The 26,508-nt window shown below is 37.8% G+C and overlaps 1 protein-coding gene across 1 annotated transcript in view; it reads right to left on the reverse strand.

Moving 5' to 3' along the window:
* AQR (aquarius intron-binding spliceosomal factor) overlaps nucleotides 1–20,137 on the reverse strand; it is an 86,172-nt gene extending 66,035 nt beyond the window's left edge. Inside the window, exon 1 of the mRNA XM_081943755.1 lies at nucleotides 20,116–20,137. The gene's annotated coding sequence lies outside the window, so the exon portion shown is untranslated. The remainder of the gene's footprint in view (nucleotides 1–20,115) is intronic.
* Between the last annotated feature and the right edge of the window lie 6,371 nt (nucleotides 20,138–26,508).

Genomic DNA, 26,508 nt, shown 5'->3' on the forward strand with positions numbered 1-26,508 from the left:
CATGCATGGCCCCATGGGAGTCTGACAACCAATCAGAATACATTTCTTTCACAGGAATAGGAAGCAAGTTCAAAGCCCAAGAGAGGGTACAAATCTCTCTCTCTCTCTCTCTCTCTCTCTCTCTCTCTCTCTCTCCCATGTGCTTGATTGCCGAGGACCTCAAACCATGTGATCCTGTCCACCATGAAAGCATCTTTCCAATCAGCCTTCATGTTTCCAGTGTCTTTCTTCCCACTTGGAACTGAACCCAGATGGACATTGCTTCCAACATCACAATGTGATTTGTAAATCCAACTATTGTGGTTTGCGAGCCACACTTCATAGCTTAGCATAGTATGTAAGCCACTAGGGATATTTCAAAAAGTCATGGTTAAATAAACCACGGTTTACTGTAATATTGTATATATTTACTGTATATACCAGGCCACTGAGTCTAACCAAAACTTTGAGAAATGTACAAGAGAAGAGGATCTATCCCCTCTTCCCTCCTGGACAGTGCTGGCAAATGTTGCAGAGAATCTGAAGTTGTCTGACCTGTGAAGCGGATATGGAGGATGGATCATATAAAAATGCTCTGTTTAGCCATGAAATCAATATTTCAGTGGAAAATGATCACTACCTGCGGTATTTTGGTTTCTTAATCTGCCACATGCCTAAAAAAACTTCTCCATCTGTCTGGTCTGTGCAAAACCTTTTGGGTAAGTTGTGGCTAACAGGTGAGTGCAGTTATGATTCACAAGCCATTAGTTTAATGACAACTTCTTGGTTCTCTGAATGAGCATGGCCAATGATGAAGGATGCTCAGAATTCTTGATTAGAAAACTTTGGAGAGCTGCATGTTCTCCTACCTTGCTTTAGTTGCTAATATTGTCATAAAGGCTACTGGTGCAATTTGCACAAAAATCCCTGCCTGATCAGAATAGCCAATGATTTGGAACAGAAGATTGTTTTGCAGTACTTATTAGTTTGGAAGGATTCATCAGTTTAATTTTATAATAATTTATTAAATATATGCCCTCAACTCCCAGGTTTCATGAGATTTTCTGCCTTATTACTCACTAATTTGTCAGGACTTTCAGCAGATATGCCTAAATTCAATATTTAATTATAAATTTTATTTTACTTATGGGTTTATTTTACTTATGCTCAAATATGTATTAAAATGAACAACAAAATGAACTTTTAAAAAAATGCATTCATGGCAGATTTCTCTAGTCTAATACATATGAAGAGCAGCCAGTTGAGGAAAGCTAATTTACAGTATATCATTATGGGTATCTATCATTTACGGTATGCTAAAAGAAATAAACAAATTTGATTTTTTTTAAATAATAGATCATCTGGCAGGAGGTGTGTGACCATAAAGTCTCAGCCATTATCCTGGCTTTTGCTTTGATCTGGCCTCCTGAAGACCTCCCTGAATTAGTTTTTGTAGGAAATGCTACAAAGCTAGGTATATATGATTTTATAATTAAAACTCTAATTATGTTATAAATGTATTTTCATGCTGTTGCAGTTTAGATTATGTGGTTTGTCCATTTAGATAAGCAGTGCAGATCAGTGGTGGGATTAATTTTTTTTTTACTACCGATTCTGTGGGTGTGGTTTTGTGGGCATGGTTTTGTGGGCGTGGCAGGGGAAGGATACTGCAAAATCTCCATTTCCCCCTCACTTCTGGGGGAAGATTATTACAAAATCCCCATTCCATCCCCACCCCACTAACCTGCTTTCCAGCTCCATTCTCCTGTTCAGGGCAACAAAAGAAGATCAGCTTGGAGGCAGCAGGGACAGGCCCAACCTATTTGCCAGTTCTCCGAACTATTCAAAATTTCTGCTACCGGTTCTCCAGAACCTGTCAGAGCTGGCTGAATACCACCTATGGTGCACATCTTTAAGGGAAAGCTTTGATTTTAACGAAGTGAACAATTAGTGAACAATATGGCAGAGTTAAGTACAGCAGCCTTAGTTCAATTCCACCTGCACTTGCCTGCCCTGGAAGTGATTTTTTTTATAAAAAGTTTTTTATTTTATTTTTGTACATAATAAAAATTCTTTTCTGAACAGAGTGTTGTCCTGATTCCCCCTTTAACATTTCCACAAACACATAATTCATTCTACATTATATTTTCATTATTTCCAATTTTAGCCGTATTACTTTTTTTCTCATATTTTCCAATTTCTAATTTTATCATATGTAAACAAAATCATTTTCCCTTCTTTTAAAAAATAGATCAACTTATCATGTCTTTTCCATCCATTTTCTATTAACAACATATGTCTTCAAATTCAATTTTTTATATGGTCAGCATTTAACATAATTACTTTACATGTTTAAAAGTATTAATATATCACACACACATCCTAATTAGTACAATTTATTACCTTGTTGTTCCTCTGTACTATCAGGTCACTAATTTGTCGAAACTTGCCAAAAGTCAAACCAAAAGCTCACAGTCCATACTCAAATCGTCCCAATCTTCCCTTTGATAATTTTAAATTTTTCCAGTTCCAGTTTTATTAACCAAATTATCCTTGGGATTGGTATTTTATCACTGATGACTTTTCCCTCCTTTCTTTCTGCCTTCCGTATTCTGAGTGACGTTTAGCCACTAGTTTAGCTCTGGAAAATTTTTAAGCACCAGAATTTCTTTCTCTTAATCTTACATTGGCCAATCTTCCTTTGGATCTAACACTCCGTCCCTCCTCGGCTCCTGTGCCAGTCTTGTTACACATGACCCAGCTCCAAAGCGGTCATTCGAAGATGGCCACCATTCCTGCCACTAATCTTTAGAGAGCTTTGAATTGGACCTGCTGGGGAGCTTGCCTCGCTCCCCACAATTGCCCAAAATGCCTCTCCTTGTGCCCCATCCCTTCAGGATGGCTCTGGTTCACAAAGGACCTCTCAGCGGTGATTTGCCGGCTGGGTTTTCATGGAGCTCGCTATTTCCCCAACAATTCTTACCTCAATGCTTCCAGGTTTCTCCTCCTGGAAGTGATTTTTATTCATTATTGTTCCTTCCCTTTACTTCCCACTAGACAACTGTTGCAAATGCCACGCAAGGCTGCCCATTTACTTGGAAACTTTATAGAACCATTTTTTGGGAGGGTTGATGTTCACCTCCCAGACTAGTCAATCGCCCTGGAATTCTCAGGGAGTTTCCTCTTCCTTGTCCCAGCCATGGCTCATCCTGATTAGCTTCTAAGAGCAATCATTTAAGGGTTTCCACTTCTTTTACTGTAATATCTCTGAAAATTAATTCGGTGACCATTAATTAAAAAAACAAAACAAAACACCAAACCTGTAAATGGCTCTGTCCCTATATTAAAAAGAAATCATTAAAATAATTAATTATTAAAAATAATTTAAGGGAAAATAATCAAAATTCTATATAACAATTTCACAGAATAAGCACACGTTTTAATTTAGACTTTTAAAGATTTTTTAAAATCTTGCCTATGTCATTTTTATAAATACCTGAAGGCAGCAGACATACCTAGTACTCCTTCATTCTCCTGTTTTCCCCATAAGAACATCCCTGTGACATAGGTTGGGCTAGCTCAAAGTTAGTCACCAGCTTTCATAACTATAATAACTATATTTCTGTGAGAAAAAGAAAATGGAAAAGCAAGGGTCAGCATGATAGCAACTTCATTCTAAAATTAAATGTTCTTTATGCCAGTGGCAAGAGAAACATTGCAAATATGTCAATCAATTTCCAGTCATGACCTGTCTACTTACTAGATCGCCCTACTCAATGTATTAACAGTTCTAAAATATGAAATGCAATCCTTTTATTTATAAATGTAATCCATAAGTGACCCAATTCCATTGGGAATGTTCCCAGGGTTTATTTTATGCCCATGAGAAAAGTCTATGCAAGGAACCTGTCTTTTGTAATGTGATATTATAATTCTGGTCAGTACCTATCATTTTCAAGGCCAAGTAATCATTTTAATAGAGCTTAAATTGCATTCTGCCAGGCAATGGCTCCCTTGATGATATTAACTAGCACAGAGAGACTACAGGCAGAATGGAAGTTTTAGTAAAACACTTTTAATAGGTGGCTTCCCCCAAATAGACATTTTTGATTCATGGTACATGCTGAAGAAATTTCATTCAGTAGTCTTCCACATCCAGAGTTAGTCACAGCCCATATCACTATTCTAAGTGTCTTTTTAAAAACATTAAACAGCTACGTATAAGAACTGACCTGGAGGAGCAAAATACAAAGCTACTAGGGACAAAGAGATGTTTTTAGATGACCTATCTCCAAACTGGCCATGCAACTTGGGGGTTGTTATGCTGAAATTACCTCTCTTTTACAGCTTCTCACAACCAACTTAGTTTTCGTTCATATCAGAAAGCAGCCTTCTCCTTTAAAAGTATCTTCCATAAGACTGCATTCCAAACACCACAGCAGCTCTAGAAAAGATCCAGGAGAATCTCTAGATGGTCTAGATCAGGGCTGTCAAACTCATAGCCCACAGGCCAGATGTGTCACGTGGTGGCCCATGCCCAATTTAGCAAAGAGGGAAAAAAGTCCCGATATGTCACGTGACAACGACATGAGCTTGATACTGCTGGTCTAGCTTCTATGGTTACTTCTCATGGCAATGCCAGTGACTTCATATGGAGGAGCAACCCTGGCTTGGTGTATGTACTCTTTTAAATCATGTACTTCCTGCCTGTGTTTCCTTCTTGCCATGCAATGGTACATTCCATGATAGCAACATTAACAAATGGGATCTGATCTAAGGGGTTGACATCATGGCTTATTAAAGAAGGGAGGCCCTTGCCTGCAACATTTTCTTCCTGCCATCCCCTCCTCTGTTATTTTCCCTATTCCTTGTTTATAACATTTAATGAAAAAGAAATTGTGTGTGTATCTTGCATAATTCTACCATGTTTTCCCGAAAATAAGATAGGGTCTTATTTTCTTTTGAAAATAAGTGCTTGGCCTTATTTTCTGGGAGATCTTATTATTTTTGAGGTGCAGGAGGCAGCGAGTATGGTCACCTCATGGCTGCTGCTGTGTTGCAATATTTTTGGGGAGGGCTTATTTTAGCGCATGCACTAAAAAGCCCAATTGGGCTTATTATCCGGGGCGGTCTTATTTTAAGAGAACAGGGTATAAAATATGTTTTTCACAAAAACATGTAAGGTTGTTTGAAGAAGGGGAAGAGAATAATGTGAAGCAGCAGTTAAAAAGATTAACGGGATCTTTTTTTAGCATTATGGTGAATAGACTGAAGGTAAGATCTGATTAATCCAGATTTCATTTGAAGTTTCCCTTTTTCTTCTGCCTGGAGAGGTGAAAGAAAAAGGTATTCCTCATAAGTTTATTTTCACAGGTTCTGTCCTTGACGTTGATTAGTTCTTAACCCACAAAGAGGTATCAAGCTATATCTTTAGTTTAGCAGTCAAATAATCATACCACTATAATTAGAGCACTTTGAAAGAATAATACTTGCTGTTACTCCCATGTGTTTTATCATTGTTTTCCAGCATGTATCTACTAGTGATGTTTCATTAGGTAGCAATTATACATTTAATTAATTTTTGCCTGGGGCAAAATCTGATGATATATTTACGGAGCTGCTTCTATAGTAAGGCGATTCCTGCACCCCTTGGCAACTTAATGCCAAATCCCACTATCAAGAAGTTCCTAGAGGAGATTTCAAGGCTGCACATGGGGGAAAGGAATGAAAAGAGATCACATTGCACCCATAGACTACCATTTATGCCCAGTTGGGTTGTACTTCAAATTGTGGTATTTCAAAATAAGTTGGCTTCTGGAAAAACAAATTCTTGGATTTCTTCTTCACCTCATTGCTTCTAGAGGCTGTGCAAGCTGCGCCAATGCTGGAGGTTTTTAAGACAAGATTGGACAATATTTGTCTAAAACGGTATAGGGTTTTCTGCTTGAGCAGAGGGGGTTGACTAGAAGACCTGCAAGGGACTTCCAACTCTGTTATTCTGTTATTTCTCATAACTGAGGGAGCATTGAAGCTTAATTGCATGGTCCTGGTGAGTTGCAGGTGAATAAACATTCTGGCCTCAAATAGACAAAGCAAAGTAATTTCTGTTAGTGGACAATCACTTAAATATGAGCCAGCAGTGTGCTGTAGCTGCCAAAAAGCCAACACAGTTCTAGGCTGCATTAATGGAGGGATTTGATCCAGAGATGGGTTGCTCCGGGTTTGGCCCGGTTTGGCCAAACCGATAGTGAAATTCAAGCCTGGGTCACAGAACTGGCAGTGACCCAAGCCTGCCAAGCCACCGAACCAGTTCCCTCGCCACCGCTGGCCTGTTGCCATTTTGATTTTTAGTGACTGCGCATCCACAGTTCACTGTAAATAGTTCTACGCATACACAAATAACAATTTACAGTGAACAGCACACATGTGCATAGTGTATGTCTGGTGTAGGGGGGGGGGTTGTGAATTGGTAGTAAAACTGGCAGCAACCTACCCTTGATACAGTCAAGATCACATGAAGTGTTGATACCACTTTATAATGCCTTGGAAAGGCCAGACTTGGAATACTGCATCCAGTTTTGGTCACCATGATGTAAAAAAAGATGTTGAGACTTAGAAAGAGTGCAGAAGAGAGCAACAAAGATAATTAAGGGACTGGAGAATAAAATGTGAAGAACAGTTGCTGGAATTAAGTACATCTAGTTTAATGAAAAGAAGGATTGAAGGTGACACGATATCTAGCAGTGTTCCAATATCTCAGGAGTTGTCAAAGAAGAGGGAATCAAGCTATTATCTAAAGCACCTGAAGGCAGGACAAGAAGCAATGGATGGAAACTAATCAAGGAAAGAAGCAACCTAGAACTAAGAAGAAATTTCCTGACAGTTAGAACAATTAATCAGTGGAACAACTTGCCTCCAGAAGTTGTGAATGCTCCAACACTGGAAGTTTTTAAGAAAAGATTGGAGAACCATTTGTCTGAAATGGTATAGAATTTCCTACCTAAGAAGGGAGTTGGACTAGAAGACCTCCAAGGTCCCTTCCAACTCTGTTGATCTGTTCCATTCTGTTCTGTAGAATTATCAATTCTTAACATGATGCCAGAATGAGACCTTTTGAGTCATATTATCACAATGCAAACTCCTTTTCATACCTACCTCCTCTCCCCCCCCCTCCAGTGAATTCTTATCTGCATTACTGGGTTCTGTTCTGCACACGAAACGAGGAAAGCTAAGCTTAGGGTTATAGAATCACTAAAGCATACATCAAGGAGCAAAAGAAGAAAGTCACTTGCTCATGCCAGGTTTTGTCAGTCTGATCTCGCCAGCACTCCCAAAGTGCATAAAAGTATCCCTGTCTCCTTAGGAAACAAGAGGAGTTCGGTCTTCAGGAGAGGAAGATGACTTAAGGACAATTCTATTTGTCAGGCTGCGGTAGCTCTACATCTATCTTACACAGCACTATCTTGACAGACATAGGTTTGTTTACACCTACTAGCACCAAAAATGCAAAAAGGATGGTTAATCACAAATGACATGAATGCTTCAGCAACCAGCACTGTTGGAAAATGTCCAAAGCAATAACATTCCAAGGGACAAGTAGAAAGTATGTCACAATCACCTCTGACAGAGGAGAGGGAAAATGCATTGTTGTCTACCCTTGAATTTTGTAAAAGGGGTTGGCAGCCTAGGATTCTCCAGATAATACTGAACCATAATTCCCAGTAGCCTCACCAGCCTGACCAAAGAGGAGGTTATGTCGACAATAATAATTCAATATCAGGAGAGCCATATGTTGCCCAATCCTGCTATAAAAAATAAGGCCAAGAAGTTCTACTAATTTCTTTGAGATCTAGCCGAGTTCCGAAGGTATGTCATTCATCAACCCATCCTCAATGCTACATTATTTAGGGATTCTTTTAATTGAAACTAACGAGTAATGTTAAAGAAATTAACATTTCTTTAAAAACATTATTTGTTAGTTTTAATTGTATATAAACAATTGGACTATAGGACTGTATTATTATTGTTCAAAAAACTATCTACTTAAAAAAAGAGCTAACAAAAAGAGCTCAATATTAAGAGAGAGAGAGAGATGGGAAGGGAAGGAAAAGGAAAGGAAAGGAAATCACTCTGATAAATTCTTGTATCTGGGATGAGTAAGCAAAACCAAAGAAGAATATCAGTCCCATAAAGAAAAAAAAAACATCTGGAGCAAAACTAAAAACTCAAGAAAATTCCTCACCAAAATTATATCTTTATATACATTAATCATTATATCTAAATAATTCATTCCCCATCACCATGATCATTACATTTTTCTTAAAATTGTGTTACCTTTGTTCAGTTTTAATATTAAGATTCAATTTTTAAATGATATATTAAAATAGAACTTATACCATCATAGTATCTATCTTTCCTTTGTAAAATTAATACAAATTTAAAGGCTGAGAGTTAACTCATTTTGTTTAGACACCTTTTAGAGTCTGGGGCGCAAATATTTTTCCATGAGTACACAATCACTCTTTTTAAAATCAGTTGAAGCTTAATTTTTCCAAAATTATTTACAGACTGTTAATAATTCACATTTTTAGAACATAGTTGAGACCAACATTAATATCTTTAATCTGTAACTGCCTTCTAAGAACTTGGTTTTCCATGATGATAAAACCTTGACTAATAATAATTTGTGATCTGGGGTAAATTGTACATTTTTTTTTTGGTAAAATTCAAATTTTTTTAAAGTATATTTAATTTATAATTAGTTAAGAGTAACGATCCTATTATGAGCCAATGTTTTTCCCAAACCTCCAAATGTATTACCTGTCATTTTTAAATAAAAAGTGTTCTAAACTGCTCATTTGTCCTGAAAGGAAAAATCCAATTTATTTTTTTTCTGACCAGTAGCTGGAAAACTAACTAAATTCCTGTTGCGATTAGAACCAAGAACTTATTAACACTGTCTGGAAGCAAATTGATAATTTTCAAACTAAGCACATAATCATAGTTATCAAAATAATAATAATTGTTTCATTTCCAACCTGCATTTATTATTAAGGTTAACATATAAGTCTAATAGTAACTTAACAGTCTGCTGAAATATTTTATGGGGATAAACAAAGATATTATGGTTTTTCTCTTTGTTTTGATTCAAGGCTCCCATTCAGAATATTAACTCTTCCCAACTAAGATATTAAGAGGTTGATTATTCTTGAGTATATTGTTGTTCACAAAGAATGGAATTTTACTTTTCCATTTTTAAAAAATATATATCTATGAATATTAATGGGAAGAGTATATGGATTGCACCTGGATTGGAAAGATGAGGGTCTACATAAAAGACATTACCCGTTTTCTCTGGCAAAGCATTCGGGCCACCACAGGCACCCCCAATATGAGTGATGTCGAGTTGGCCATGCCCACCCCACCCCAGCCATGCCCACCCCATCCCCCAGAGGTCAAACACAACCTTGATGCGCCCCTCAATGAAATTGAGTTTGACACCCCTGTCTTAGAAGATACGAAGGAGACCTAGTAATTTTGCTGCTGAATTCCCAGATCACTTCATAATGAAATCATAACTCTCCATAATTTTCCATCACTTAACTTTACAGCGAGAGCTGACCTGCCTTACATTTTTGGGAATAGTTGGTGAATAAGGAGGAGTAGATTTGATTTAGCTTTGCCCATCCCATTTTCCAGTGCAACACTAATTCAAAGAGGGGGCATGGGATGACATTATGTCCTCTTGCTCATTAGAAAATCCCTCTGAATAACAATCAGATATAGAGGATTGTTGTTCATATACTGTCATGCTGCTGCTCAAAAGCATCTCTGGCTGTACCGATTTCACAGGTAGGTCTGACTTGGGATTTCATGCTGTTCCAAACAACCAATTTCAATTTATAAGTCAAGCCAAACATTTAACTTCACTTTCACCTAGAATAATAAAACATATATACACTAGCCTAGACAATCTGTGTGACGATTCCCTAACTGTCACAATCAGACTATCAACTGATGTAGTTTGATATAAGTGTGGTATACTCTCACTGAAGAGGTGGAGACCACATTAAGATGGTGCTTTGTATTATGAGCCAGTTGTATCCATTCTTAGATTGAGAAGGCTCTATTCATGATCACTAATGCCCTGATTACCTCCTGAACTATTGTAATGCATTCTACATGGGTTGCCCTTGAGAGTATTCAGAAGCTTCAACTGAAGCAAGATGCGAAGATATAGGTTATTATGTGTGTTTGTAGTAGAACATATGCTACACCTCCACTCCTCAAGTTGCACCAGTAACCAGTTTGTTTCTGGGTCCAGTTTAAGATAACAGTTTTGACTTTTAAAGCTCTACATGGCATGGGAACCGGTTATCTGAATGTCCACCTCTCCCTGATGAGATCTGCCCATCCCACCAGATCCAGCAGACATAGCATGGTCCCCGTCAGTTAAGGGGTTACATTTTGTGGGTCTTAGGTGGTAGGCTGTTCCTGCAGTGACACCTGTTTCTTGGAAAATTCCTGCCGCCGAGTCCGGGGGTTCCAGCAAGCCGCCCTATGGCAGGTGGTCCCTCCGAGACCACCTGTGCTCCTAAAGGGAGCCCACTGGAGAAGCGAACAGTGGACGCCCAGCGTTCGTCGCCTTCGGAAACCAGAAGCCGTCTCCTGTTTCTTGGAAAATTCTGACCCCCAAAGTGAGGCTGATTTCCTCACTATTGACCACTATTGACCACCTGAAGGTCCTATAAAACCTGGATGTGCCATCTGGCTTGAAGACCCCAGAGGACTGAGGAATTACTGACGTACCTCCATTATTATTAACATCTCTTTGTTTAATATTTCTTCTTTCTTAGCTTCCTCTTTTATTGTTTTTTAAAATGTTTTTAATAATGATAACTGGGTTACTATTTATTACTTTGTTTATAACGTCATCATACACCATTCAGAGACACTTGTTTGTGAGATAGGTGGCTACATAAGTTTGACAAATAAAATCTCGCTTAGAAGCTGATTGAAGATTTTGACTGAGGCCTTCACTGTATTAAGGGACATTATGTATTAATTTCTGCCTCTTCTATCAATTTTAGGTTTTTTTAAAGTATTTTAGCTTTGCTGCTTTATTACCATCTGCAATTTGGTTCTAGATTGCTTTGAAATATTTTATGAGAAGCGGTATATAAATATATATTTATTTTAGAGGAAATATTTCATATGTATGAGTCAACATAGGTGGATTATTTCAACTATAATTATTTTTACAATAGAATTTACTGTGCCTCCGCATAAATTGCCATGAACTTTGTGGCTATCACTTAGCATAAGCTTCCTGAGACAAAAAATGATTATTTTTTTAAAAGCCAAGTATATATTAGATTTGGTAAAGCTTAATAAAAGCTAAGAAAACAATACTAAATAAATCTTGTTATAAATCTCTTCTGTCTTGTAGAAGAACTCGAGGTTTCCCTTGTTCTTTTTTTTTAAAATGTGGCTTGCTATAAGACAAGTGATATTGTAACCTGCCAAATATGTTTTATTCAGCTTCTTCCATCTTGCTAACAAGAAAAAAGAAATCAGTTCTGATGATTTATGCATTGTGTGAAGCAGGAAGGAAGCCAAAAGTCACTAGCTGGTAGCTTGCTGGAGCGTCAGAGGCTTTCTAGGATGCTCATCGGAAATAGCTGCTATTATGTTGTGTCTCTGGAGGGTATTTTTCCAGCACTCTATGGCGGAAAAAAGCACTTCTGGAATCACTTCTTTCTGAATCATGTAGCTGCAGATCAAATGCGCTATATACATCACAGCCTTAGTGGGAATTGCTGGTAGGTCACTGATACGCAAAGCTAAACTTGAATTGTCTTCAAATCTTTCAGGGTCATTTAAATTGCCATTCCAAGAATCCAGGGGTGGGAAGGGAGTCGGGGAAGGAGAAGGTGAGGGCAAAGTGAGAAAATTGATGGGTCTGATATACACACACACAAAAAAAGTTACAGATCATTTACATAGGAAAGGAATGCATGAAAAATCCTTGACTGTTTGCCTTAGTGATTTATGAAGCCCCTTTTCCTGTGCAAGCGATTAACTGCACTCCAAAAGCGATGGGAATCCAGCAGGGAATGAAAATGGCTGAAGAGAAAGGGGCACAGCTTTATAACCTATTAATCATGCGTCCTCAAGCACACACATGCACATAAAAAAGGAAAGCAAGGTCTTGCTCATCCTCCATAGAATTTATGCAGCAAAGTTTGTATCCAGTTCAGGTAGCTATGGAGGGTTGCATTTAAAAAACAAAAACAAAAATACCCCAGTGTTCACATGCTAAAATCAGCAGCCCTCCCAGCTTTAGCAATCTAAGACTTTAGGGAGCGTAGTTACAATATGCTTCTTGCTCGGAGTATGGAATATGCCTGTTGCCTTCTGGATATACAGAACGACTACTAAAATTTCAAAAAAAAAAAAAAAAAGCATAAAACCCACTAAACGTGAACAGAGAACTTGTTATATGAGAATGATTTTTATTTTTTAGCAGTCCACTTGGTTCAGGGCAGTTTCTGGAAAGCCATCTGATTAAATTTTTGTGCCCTTTAGAAGAAGCTTCAAATGAATCCCCCCACTCTTGTTTGGTTTCAGCCTGGCAAAAACAACAAAGGCTCCTTAACAGGAAATGTCAATTCCTTAGCTCACTAAATTATTCTGAGGGCATGCATTTTACCTCAGCACTGGGCCTTTAGGGGTGTTTAACTGTCTCCACTTGTTTTAGAAAACTGGTAGATTCTCTGTCTTGTCTTACCACCGCCTAGGCTGTCCTTTAGGGTTCCTCTTGTTTACATACTACTGTTCAGTAACCTGGATCACAAACCGTGTTCTCCAGTGGCCTCCGAGCTGAAAGTACAAAACTGTTTCCTTCGTTGACGTTCCGTTCCTCTTCTTTCTGTCTGTTCCAAAAATGTTTGTTTTGCTTGCATTCTATTTTCTTGACAAGTCCCAATTTTGGCTATTTCTGAAAGTCTGAACCTTTTAGAAAATTAATCTAATTTACAGCTAGTCAAATTTTAAGAATCCCCTGTGAGTGCCATGAAACACACTTCTACTTGATGGCGTTCTGTGAAGTAGTGATAATGTTTGTCAACAACTCACTACATTACACGAAGTATCTCTGCTTTGCACAGCATCGTTCTAAAAGCTACATGAAAACACGCTTCATTTTTCAAGAATATAATGTTGCAAATTCATGCAAAGCCATAAGGGATTTAGAGGCACTATTCTACAATTTGAGGGAGATACGTATTTTGGAAATAAGAAATATAAATAAATACAAATAAATACAATTTTCTTCTACATTTGACTAATGGCTTTCAAACATGGATTGTATGTTTGAAACAATTCTTTTAAGAAACCTATTTCTCCTCTTAGGAGATGTATGCTCATTGAAATAAGTTACTCAAGTAATTTCAAATCTTTTCCTGGTAATTGCCTTAGACCTTTAATTATTAGAACTGCTCACAATACAGATTTGCTCCTAAGGATGGATTTCCACCCCACCTTTATTACATCATATAACTCTTTTGCAGGCTTTTTGCATAAAATATCAGCTCTGCATATAAATGGAAAAATTGCTGCCAAACCAATTCGTTTCATGGCAAAGTCCTTCCTCACCCAGCCCCCAGAAATATGCTACATATTTTCATTTAATAAAACATACACTGGTTTCTTTTTGTTTTAATTATAAGCTTCTCCTACATTTTTGACCTATGCAAAACTTGACAGAAGCAAAAGGGCAGGGAAAGAGATTCAAAATACCGATTTAAGTTCTGATAACTATCAACAGAGAAAGGGTTGGGTTTGTAAAAGAAATGAGAGCATGAAATATAGAGCCAAAATCCACAAATCATTAGAAAGCCCATCAGCTGTTCATTTTCTAATTAATAGCAATCGACCTAACACCACATTTAGTGGGAAAGTCTAATATAAATTTAAGTGGAAAATAAATGAACCACAAGACTTGATGAGGGAAGACTTCAGATTACAGTGGGAGGAATGGGGACATCCTATAACTGATAAAATATTCATTGGGAACCAAGGCTTTTAATCGATGTTCCCAATCCTGCTGCGATTCCATTCCCCAATCCTAATATTTCCATATATTTAATATTCCCATGCACCAAGTTACTGACACATTTAGTACGTTATGCAGTTACATGTAATAGTTTTCCTATAGAAAAAAACTGAACCAGCCACTGTATGCCTCCAGAAAAAAAAGTTACCTAATATGGAAAAGTAAAAAAATAGATACGAGAAATAGATATAAATTGCTCCTTTTATCTAATGTTTCAAATAAAATGGTTTCATATAATGTTCTTTCTAGTTCTGCCTATGGCAGTTCAATCTTTTCCAAATACTTTAAATATAAATACAATCTCAGAATGGATAGATAAATGATCGATAGATGTTACATTTCATAGATGTGTTGAGTTTAGTGGGGATTCTCTACATATTTATACCTATTGCAGGTTTCAGTTATTTATGGCTTCGGTTTTTACATAATAAGGAAACATTGTGGGAATGTGTTGTGAGGATAGCTATGTTATTCTATGGTAGCCCAAAATCAGAATGAAAGTAGCCATTTTGTAAAATAAACACCAGCACAACTGTTTGAGGCATTATTGAACTCACCTACCTCAAAGTGTTTCAGGTAAACTCAGAAGCTCTCAATCAATCAATCAATCAATCAATCAATCAGAATAGAACTGGAAGGGACCTTGGAGATCTTCTAGTCCATCCCCCTGCTCAAGCAGGAGACCCTATACCATTTCAGATAAGTGACTGTCCAATCTCTTCATCATTCTAATGATGAAGCACTCACAACTTCTGAAGGCAAGTCATTCCACTGATTAATTGTTCTCACTCCTAGGAAGTTTTTCTTTAATTCCAGGCTGGTTTTTAGCCCACTGCAATTGCTAACTGATAACGTACTCATAATCTTCTCACATGCAGCCTGTATCTGTATAACCAACTTGTCTTCTGCCTTTCCCCCCTTTCCCTCCTCCATCACATCCCCGTTTAAATCCAACATCACTTTTGCCATTTCATGTATCTGCTGGTGTGAGCTGTGCACCACAAAAGCCTTTTTTAACAGAAAGTATTTGTTTGAAAAGGTGCTACTGGATTTCTGGGAATGTGTGATATGTTTTGTGATCAGAACAAAAGCGGAGCATCTAAAAAAGAAAATATAAAACAAAGCATGTGGCCCTTAGAAGCAATTATTTAAAAATCCTTCCAAGTGGACATTTTCTAAGCAGGTATTAAACAAAGCCTTTCTTCCCTTTGAACGCTGGGAGGCAGGATTGCCTAGCAAATGCTTCAGCAAAAGATCAACCATGGTGCTGCTGAATAAAGCTAAGAGGATGAGATACAGAAGAGAATGAAAGCCAGTCGGAAACCCATGAAAATGTAAGAGTTGGCCAAAAGGGATATTGTGAACATCCCTTTGTATGATTGATCTCTTCCGTCCTTAATATGCCTTCAGGTTGGCAATTTTAGGAAGTCACAGAAAAAGTACCAATTGCATTCTAGGTTGCAAGCATTTCTGGGAATCATTTAAACAGGGGTGGCAAATTGTGTAGTGCTCCACAAACAGAGCTGAGCATGCTATGCTACTGCTGAAGCAAAGCAGTCAATAGGCCCCTAGTGTGCTGATTCAAATCAAAGTGAGTGAATTGTTTGGTGTATGACATGAACTATCACACAAGCATCTTTCTCCATTCCTCAATCTAAATGTGAAACAATACCAGATTAATCAAAGCATTTGCTGCCTTTTCAGGACAAGTAAAAGCTGTTGATGCACAAGTGAAATGCATATGTTGCTAAATGTGTTGCTGTTTTGTAATACCAATTTTTAAAAATCAGTTTCTAAAAATTCAATCCCAAAATGGCAAGGGAATTTCTCAGCACATTTAGATAAATGTGCGTAAGATCAACATGATTTAGTAGATCTTACTTTCTTCACCTTTCTCCACCAATACCCCCCCCTCAATAATAAGGAATCCCCACCCCCATAGGATCTGTAAAATAGAGCTATCATTTCTTTGATTTGTATCTGTGAGAACATTCAGGGTGGTTAACAAGAAATATTAAAATGTAAGAACTTAAAATATGATAAGATAGTGAGAAGTCATCTGCTGAGTACTGTAGTCGAAACCAGAATAGTGTTTTAGCTACTGAACAAGGTGTCTAAATCTTTGGTACCTGGAAAACTCAAGTGAATTGGTAAAGTGATAATGGGTTTTTGTAGAAAAAATATGTTATTTGCAAGGCGTTGAAGATAGTGGGAATTATCATGACTGTGTTCACAAACTACTCACTATGTTTTAGTTTGGCATGTTGGACAAGCTTACCCTAGTGATTAATTCCATGTGCTGCAGAAAGTCAGAAAATTGATTTTAGTGAGCCATGGTTCAGTTACGCATGGGTATGTGTCTGTGCAAACAAAGCTATGTGTGAGCATGGAAATGGGTAGTGCCTGAAAAGCAAAAACTGAAATCATGTTCTCATGTCAAGCCCAACACAGTCAAGTCTGGATAAAACACTCCTTCACAAGCAGTATGATGTGATTTCAGAACAATGCTCAAAACACCTCAACACCAGTTGACTTAGACAAAGCAGGCAAGACGGTCTGGTGATTATATTGTAAATACTGTAATGTTCAATCTCCCTTTGTGTCTACAAAATGTAGCTTGGAAATACCAGCACAGGAATTTAGCCTGGTCCCTTTTCTTCTTTTAGAAAAGAAATCATGATCCTTCCAATTTAGCTACCTATTTTCTTCACCTTAAATTTGGGGATGTTACCAATGCCAATTTTGAGGAAAGTTGAAGGATTATAGACATTAGAATTTCTGGTGTTTTTTTAAAAAAAGTAGCTTTTATTACATGCTGGGCTTTATATGCGATATGTTAACGTGTGTGCAAATACTAGCTATACATACAATTGTTCCAAACCAATACATGACCCTTACCCTATTGTCTTCGTAAAATAAGTATCATTCTTTTTTGATAGAAAAATCTATGCAACATAATCCCTACAGGTAATGAAATTTGGTTTGTGAACTTCATTGGTGCTAAAGCAGAACTAGTCTAGTTGAATACGGAAAGAAGGCTTGAGTTGACTGGACAGTGGGGAAAAAAACACCTTAGGATTTTCTTGCTGCACCATTACTTTCAAGGAAGAGTAACTGTAGCTGCTGCTTCTGATCTTTTCCCACTGGCATAGAAATTCATATCCCTAAGACGTTATGCACATGTAGCTCTTATTTAATTCTGCTCAACAGCTGATAAACAAAGAATGCTGAAAGTATGTGCATGATCTTGGGAGAAGCAGCAAAGCAAAGCAAAGCAAAAAAAAAAAAAAAAAATCCCCCAAACCCTGATGATGAAAAGAAAGGAAGCATAGAGCAAAAAAAAAATCTCTGAGTTACTTCTCACAATGCTTTCAGAAATAAGAAGGGAAAAGCCGCAGCAGCACTGTCAAAATAAAACATTAGTTTGCAGAAGCCTGCAGGCAAAGTTTTACTTATTTAACATTAGCTCTGATTTAAATAATAAAAAATGGCTGCGTATACTACATTAAAAAAAACCTTAATGTTTTCGTTCCTCATCTGAAGAACAGACACTGAAGTAATGGAGCTGTCTCTCTCTCTAAATAATTATATGAATGGCAGGATCTCAACCCCAGGAAAGCTTTTTGTCTACACTGGGGATTGTGCTGTGAAAGAGTCACATCTTGCATTGTTGAAACTAAACGCCAGTGAGGGGTAGCTACTTTTGCAATTGAAATATGTGTCTACATATACATACACATATGCATACATCTTGAGACTACATTCCTGGGTTTCAAAAGCTCTCTGCTTTATTCCTGTATCAAAGAAAGATATTCTGTCATAGGTTTTTTTAAAAAAAAGAGATTGCCATGCTACTGTTAATGATCTCATTTAATCTGGCCTTTTATCTAGTAAACCAATCAACATTACCAAAACAGTTTTTGAAAAGTAAGAAATCCTCCAGTGACTTGTTTGAGGTGTCTCACCTTACACATAACATTTCCATAAATTCCTTGAGATTGCTTTAAACAAAAGTAGACTCCTGTTACCTGGAAACTACTCAAAAGTATTCAACTAGCAGGCATGAGTTCCCCATACTTAAGATATGAAAAAGGAGCAAGAGGAGGAGGTTACCTCACAGTAAGCGGAAGATATTCCTCTGGAGCAGGTAGATTTTCTTAAGTTGACAGAGTGGGTTGGCTCCAGACAGACAATTGTCAGACTGTCAGTTAGGTCAAGAAGAGGCCTTTTGTGAATAAAGACCTGCTTCTAGTGCTATTTCAGAAAATCTAACATTTTGGAGATCAACAGAAGGTCCAGAAAATTACAGTAGCAAGTAATTGTAATCAGCAAAGATCACTTCCTTTTTCTTCCAAATGAAGGAACCTTTTAATAAAGATCTACCACTTGGGCCATCTTATACCATGATACTTTTTTTCATATAGCAAAGATATAAAACTGAATCAAATTCAAACAATATCTGAAAATCTAGTGAAATCATCTCATGTTCTACAGCATGGGAGGTAAAATATATGTTTGGAGAGTAAACTTGTGATGAGGCAGTACCTAGCATGGGCATTGAAGCTGACATTATTCACTACTACAGCCTTTTTTATTTTTAAAGAAAAATGGGGTATCACTACTGTAAATTAATAAAAGCTGAATTGGTATTTTATTTTACCACTTAAAACTCCCCTTCTGTTACAATATGGCTGGCATTCCCATTTTATTTCAATAGTAACGCAAAATAATACAATAGTAGAGTTGGAAGGGACCTTGGAGGTCTTCTAGTCCAACCCCCTGCCTAGGCAGGAAACCCTATACCGTTTCAGACAAATAGCTATCCAACATCTTCTTAAAGACTTCCAGTGTTGGGGCATTCACAACTTCTGGAGGCAAGCTGTTCCACTGATTAATTGTTCTCACTGTCAGGAAATTTCTCCTCAGTTCTAAGTTGCTTCTCTCCTTGATTAGTTTCCACCCATTGCTTCTTGTTCTACCCTCAGGTGCCTTGGAGAATAGTTTGACTCACTCTTCTTTGTGGCAACCCCTGAGATATTGGAACACTGCTATCATGTCTCCCCTAGTCCTTCTTTCTCTTAAACTAAACATACCCAGTTCCTGCAACCATTCTTCATATGTTTTAGTCTCCAGTCCCCTAATCATCTTTGCTGCTCTTCTCTGCACTCTTTCTAGAGTCTCCACATCTTTTTTACATCGTGGTGACCAGAACTGAATGCAGTATTCCAAGTGTGGCCTTACCAAGGCATTATAAAGTGGTATTAACACTTCACATGATCTTGATTCTATCCCTCTGTTGATGCAGCCTAGGACTGTGTTGGCTTTTTTGGCAGCTGCTGCACACTGCTGGCTCATATTTAAATGGTTGTCCACTAGGACTCCAAGATCCCTTTCACAGTTACTACTACTGAGCAAGGTATCACCTATACTGTACCTGTGCATTCCATTTTTGCTGCCTAAATGTAGAACCTTACTCTTTTCACCATTGAATTTCATTTTATTAGATAGTGCCCAATGTTCAAGTTTGTCAAGATCCTTCTGTATCTTAAGCCTATCTTCTGGAGTGTTGGCTATTCCTGCCAGCTTGGTGTCATCTGCAAATTTGATGAGTTCCCCATTTATTCCCTCATCCAAATCATTGATGAAGATGTTGAAGAGTACTGGGCCTAAAACAGAGCCTTGGGGTACTCCACTGCATACTTCCCTCCATGTAGATGCAGTTCCATTGAGAACTACACATAGTCATCATGATGTTAAAGTTTAAGTCAAATTACAAAAATGTCACTGCTTAAGACACCTCTTTCTTTAAAAGAATCAGCAAATATCCCCTGCTCCAGGAAAGCATTTAATGATAGTTGTGGAAATGGCAGGCAGAGAAATAAATGTTAGTTGTATTCTTCACAAATGAGAAATGTACAATGTTACTTCAAGGGGTGCACTTTAGGATGATTAAAATCCAGGATCTGAAATTACCTAGTTTCACCACTGACAATATCTACTCTAAGGAATTACCAACATACCTAATACTTATTCATAACCTCTCCCCATCCCCCAGGTGAGTTGGGTTGAGAGAGAGTGACTAGCCCAAAGATCCATAGCCAGGTTTCATGTCTAAGAGAGACTTAGAACTCAGTCTCCTGATTTCTAGGTCTACACTTTTAACAATTGCACCAAATTGGCTCCCTTAAATATCTTAATTGTATGAAATCAGATTAACAGGGGTGTCAAACTGGCTTCCCGCAGGCCAGATGCTTCATGTGCAGGCCACGCCCATCCCAGCTCCACAAAGGCAAAAAACATTGTGATTTGGCACGAGATGTTGGGTGACATGATCAAATTTGTGAATTAACAGAATAACAGTTGGAACAGACTTTAGCGGTCTTTCAGTCCAACTCCCTGCTCAAGCAGGAGAGTATCTTGAATTAAATCTTGAATTTAAGCAATTGTGGATTATAAGGAACAGGAAGGGAAACAAATTAGAAGCAATACCTAGCACAGAAATGACAAAAACAAGATTGCAAACCCATTGGTCAAATGAAAGATGAGTCTGTACGTTTGTGTGTTTGTATATGTGTGATATACAGTATACAGGTAGATATATAGTATTATACAGAGACACACTCTCTCTGTGTGTTTGTGTGTGAAAGTGCTCTGGTACTATGATTATTACTAAAAAAGATCTTTAAATAAAAATACTGTAGAATTGCCCATTATATATTTATGTTTAAACGAAATGGCTCTCAAAAAGCTAACTAAAAAGAAGAAAGAATGGTATGAAACAAACAATAAACATCCATCTAAGCCAACTGACAGGGAAGGGAGCCATCATTCAGAGGAGTGTGTCATTAAAAATGGGGCATTTGCAACTAACAGAAGGACTCAATTCTCAGGTATTTGGTTTGTTTTTGTAAATTAAATTTTAAAATATGTCAAAAATATTCAGTGTTCAGATGAAAAAAGTAAGTTTTCTATACAAGCTTTCAAGAGCTCAGTCTGTAGTTTGAATGCTTAAGCAATACATCAACACTGCCTAGCCTGCCAAAAACACACTAAAATATAAGGAAAGACATCATAAATTAGTAAATTGTCAACTCTTCTTAATATGAATTCCAAGTGCCAGACATAGTTACAATAGTAAGAATGGGGTTCCTAAAAATAAATGCCAAATTCTTATCAGAAAGCGCAGAATCGTTCCCCTTAAACTAGGTTTATGGAAGTAACCTCAACCTTGAGAGGCCATTGGGTCACTAGAACATCTTCCACCTCTCAAAATGTCAATATGCATCCAGGGAACTATTACAGTGCACAGTAGATTAGATCAGTGCATTCATTTATCTGAGACAGAAAGATATATTTTGATAGATTCTGGCACATCAGTGAAATGGTTGAGGGAAATATCCTTCAGCTTGCTTCAGTTCACTTCTTCCATCAAGGAGATAGTCTGTTGCTAGTACTTGCAAGCCACCCAAAGCTTGAAAAGATGCATCCAGTGCAGCAAATCAGATGTTGACGTGCTTCCCTAAAAATAAGGAGAGTAGGCAGGAGATACCGCCCCCCCCCCTATTTTAAATACTTGTGGTGTTATCTTTTATTCTATATAGCAGTATTTCTCAATCTTAGCAATTTTAAGATGTGTGGACTTCAACTTCTAGAATTCCCCAGTCAGCACTTGCTGGCCGGGGAATTCTGGGAATTGAAGTCCACATAACTTAAAATTATTAAGGCTGAGAAACACTGCTACATAGGAATACTGGCTGTGATAGCTTCCTGGCATCATAGCCATGTGGGTTTTATAGAATCTTTAGCACAGATCACTTCTTTTTTTTCTTCCAATTGGATGAACCTGTAAATGACAATTAAATACTTGGTCCATCTTAGACCATGATAGCACAGAAGTGATCACTGTGGTCAAATTATAATTTAAATCCCCTTAACTTTCCTCTTTTTTAAAAAAAACAACTTTTGTTGCAATTAGAGATTTATTCTGCAGACTTGCGTGTGCCTAATTAGAAGTCATTTTCACAGAGTTCCATGGGATTTACTGCCAGCTAAGCATGCACAGGAATTTAGGTTTAAATACCTGGAGAGAACACTTCAAAGTTAGCGGGAGTTTATTTGGGCCTGTTGATTATTACATTAATTCATCCCCACATAACATTAAGACGATCTTTACTTAATTTCCCTCTCTTGAGGCACTGCAAAATGAGAGAAGAACAGAGACTAAAAAAAAAAAAAAAGTTAAAAACTACTCTTTCCTCATGCTTCCCTTGCAACCTGGAAATCCTTGCATCCATGCTGGGTAGCTCCCCATATGAATTACTGTAAATTTTCCTAAGGGTTCATAAAATCAAAGAAACTGGAACAAAGCTTTGCATTGTCTGATTTAAAAGTATTGTATTCAGAACCCAAACCCTATTGTAGCATAGATATTTGCACTTCTCAGATAAAAACTTCTCCATAAATTTCTATTTTATTGCATACCTTTTGGGGGGGGGGGGGGCGGGATTTGTTTTAAAAAGATTCAAAACATTTTAAACATTACACTTTTATCATTTACCTTATTTAAACATCTCATTACCCAGAGCTGATTACAATGAGATTGAAACCCCAGGCTTTGGTAATGAATGTTTCCTTAACAGAAATGTTAAATTATTTCCTTCTGTTATGTAAGGCTTGGATTTCTTTGTGAAACTGTACCCACTTTCATAACACTATTGAACAAATTGCTTGTTTCTATTTAAAAACTCGTAAGCCTGGCTGATATATTACAGGGAACATCTGTGAAAAGTTTTAAAGAGAAACAGTGTCATGAGCTTTTCAAAAAGAATATTATCTTTTGATGTATCAAAAGATATACTCTTTCAACTTACTTAAGGGAGTGGTAGGTAAAAGCAGTGAAATTGTGCAAATCAATGAATACTTATTCAGAACTAAAATCAATCAGACTCACTTGCAGGGAAGTGTGTGTATAGGCTCATAGTCTAACATGTCCCTTCTTTTCTTTGAGCACTGCATTAACTTTTTAATATTTCTGAGCCAGCAAAATATATTCATGTACAATAAAGATGCTTAGAAGGGACTGAAACCTAAATAGCTAGACAACACATACAGGAAAGAAACACATTTTTGCCATATCAAAGTTTGTCTGTGTTTTTCATACCATTATATGTAATGGCAGGCGAGCATTGTATCATTGATCGTGCTTCCTGTCCTATTTCTTTCATATTCATGTGAATTATAATGGTGGCATAGACATTTTCATAGTCCTCCTCAAGCAACATTTTCTTTTTTATGTTTTGGTGACAGTTCTAACTTATCTCCATCAAGATTTTCATGTTCATTCTCTACATCTCCTCGCCTTCCTTATTATTGGAATATTAAAATGGTAATTTCTTAATGTTAAATGGTCTCATATGATTGGTTTATAACATGGGTGTCAAACTCGCTGCATCACATTGCCATTACATGTTTTTCCCTTTGCAGAGCTGGGGTGGGCGTGGCCTGTGCGTGATGCATCTGGCCCAAAGGCTCCCTGGTTTATGAGAAGAAAAGCCTTCGTTGGCTTAAATGGTTTATATTTGGAATGGACTGTGGTGGTCTGCAATTCTGAATTTTTGGGGTTGGATTGAGGAGAGGAACATGATGTTGCAAATGCTTCCAAGCCTTTAGGATCCTGAAAAGGAACTATTCAGACGTTGGTGCTGCTGGTGGAGAATTTTGTTCCATCTCATGACCTGGGACTATATGAACTACATCCAATTCTTTATGCTTTCCAATATCTGAAGAAATCAGTGGGATAAATTAATTTAGCAATCAAACAGCCTGTAATTCTATTCATTTTCATCTATGATTCACGGGGACCTCTGGAGATCCTGAATGATTGTCTCAGATTATCAAGATGGAAATTAACCTAATACATTGGAATAGGTATATACTTGCCTGCCTAATACACTTGCACATTTCTTTCTCTTTCATCTGCATGAATATAACAGGAAGCTCTATATGGCCCCAGTTCAATAGCACAACTAAAAATGCTGCAACTAGAGTCCATTTCATATCCTCATAGTAACATCAGAAATCTGAGACCTTTTGCAAAGGAGTGCATTTCTTCTACATTGGCAGTGATCTAGTTTGTGAGAAGCAATCCTGGGATAAAAAGTAGCTATGTTCTTCTGATATTTCTCTTAATGTCAGTACAGGTAGTCCTTCACTTATGACCACAATTGAGCCCAAAATTTGTTGTTAAGCGAGACATTTAAGTGTTAAGACCATAGGGATATTGCAACAGTTGTAAGTGTAAAAAATGATCACAAGTCCCTTTTTTTCAACGCCATTGTAACTTTAAATACAATACAATACAATACAATAGTAGAGTTGGAAGGGACCTTGGAGGTCTTCTAGTCCAACCCCCTGCCTAGGCAGGAAACCCTATACCGTTTCAGACAAATAGCTATCCAACATCTTCTTAAAGACTTCCAGTGTTGGGGCATTCACAACTTCTGGAGGCAAGCTGTTCCACTGATTAATTGTTCTCACTGTCAGGAAATTTCTCCTCAGTTCTAAGTTGCTTCTCTCCTTGATTAGTTTCCACCCATTGCTTCTTGTTCTACCCTCAGGTGCTGTGGAGAATAGTTTGACTCCCTCTTCTTTGTGGCAACCTCTGAGATATTGGAATAATGCTATCATGTCTCCCCTAGTCCTTCTTTCTCTTAAGCTAAACATACCCAGTTCCTGCAACCGTTCTTCATATGTTTTAGTCTCCAGTCCCCTAATCATCTTTGTTGCTCTTCTCTGCACTCTTTCTAGAGTCTCCACATCTTTTTTACATCGTGGCGACCAGAACTGAATGCAGTATTCCAAGTGTGGCCTTACCAAGGCATTATAAAGTGGTATTAACACTTCACGTGATCTTGATTCTATCCCTCTGTTGATGCAGCCTAGAACTGTGTTGGCTTTTTTGGCAGCTGCTGCACACTGCTGGCTCATATTTAAATGGTTGTCCACTAGGACTCCAAGATCCCTTTCACAGTTACTACTACTGAGTAAGGTATCACCTATACTGTACCTGTGCATTCCGTTTTTGTTGCCTAAATGTAGAACCTTACTCTTTTCACCATTGAATTTCATTTTATTAGATAGTGCCCAATGTTCAAGTTTGTCAAGATCCTTCTGTATCTTAAGCCTATCTTCTGGAGTGTTGGCTATTCCTGCCAGCTTGGTATCATCTGCAAATTTGATGAGTTCCCCATTTATTCCCTCATCCAAATCATTGATGAAGATGTTGAAGAGTACTGGGCCTAAAACAGAGCCTTGGGGTACTCCACTGCATACTTCCCTCCATGTAGATGCAGTTCCATTGAGAACTACACGTTGAGTGCGGTTGGTCAGCCAGTTACCAATCCATCTGGTGGTGATGCTGTCTAACCCACATTCTTCTACTTTATCTAGTAGTAGGTTATGGTCTACCTTATCAAAAGCCTTACTGAAGTCCAAGTAAACTATATCAACGGCATTCCTCTGGTCCACTAATTTTGTCACATTATCAAAGAATGCAATAAGATCAGTAAATGGTCAGTAAATGAATTGTTGTAAGTCGAGGACTACCTTTCAGAGTTTTGTGCTGTCGGTATAGTCTCCAGATGCAAAGAGCTCCTCATTAAATCAGGGGTGTCCAACTTTGGCAACTTTGAGAGTTGTGGACTTCAACTGCCAGAATTCTCCAGACAGCATGGTTGGCTAGGGAATTCTGGGAGTTGAAATCCACAAGTCTTAAAGTTGCTAATGTTGGACACCCCTGCATTAAACTGTTTCTTATTACATAAATCAATGTAAGTGCATAGTGCATTCTGGATTTTTGTTAATAACGTGTGAGCCAACTCACTCAACTTAAAAAGTCTAATCTTCATTTCATTTTTATATGGAAATTTATTTGTGGACAATTTTGGAACAAATACTGGACCAAAGTGTGGCTGTCAAGGTTCTGACCTAATTAAATCAGGATCCTCAAGCCAGGCTTCAAAATAAATCCAGTTATTTATTAGAAGCTTCATGTCAGCACGGACCAAACGAAGCCAACTCTGACCTCACTTAATTTACGTCCCAGCTCTGACCCTGTTTTCCCCCTCTCCCCAAGGTATGTCATCAGTCACATTCTCCAACGAAGCAATTTTGTAGGTTGTAGAAGTCACTCCCCTCCGGCCACTGTGATTTTCCATGGAGACGACCTCGGCTTATCGGTTGGAATGTGCTTTGTTTTGTCTGAGATACCAGCTCCTTGCTGCAGCTGTGAAGTTTGTTTTCCTATCCCCCTTGCCTATGGCAACTTGAGAGCAGTCCAGGGATGCTTTGCAAGTTGACAGAGAGATTATAACAAATAATAATACTGTATCATACTCATAATCATTTTACTAACC

Source organism: Natrix helvetica, assembly GCF_964273705.1.
Source record: "Natrix helvetica genome assembly, chromosome: 1".
Lineage (NCBI taxonomy): Eukaryota > Metazoa > Chordata > Lepidosauria > Squamata > Natricidae > Natrix > Natrix helvetica.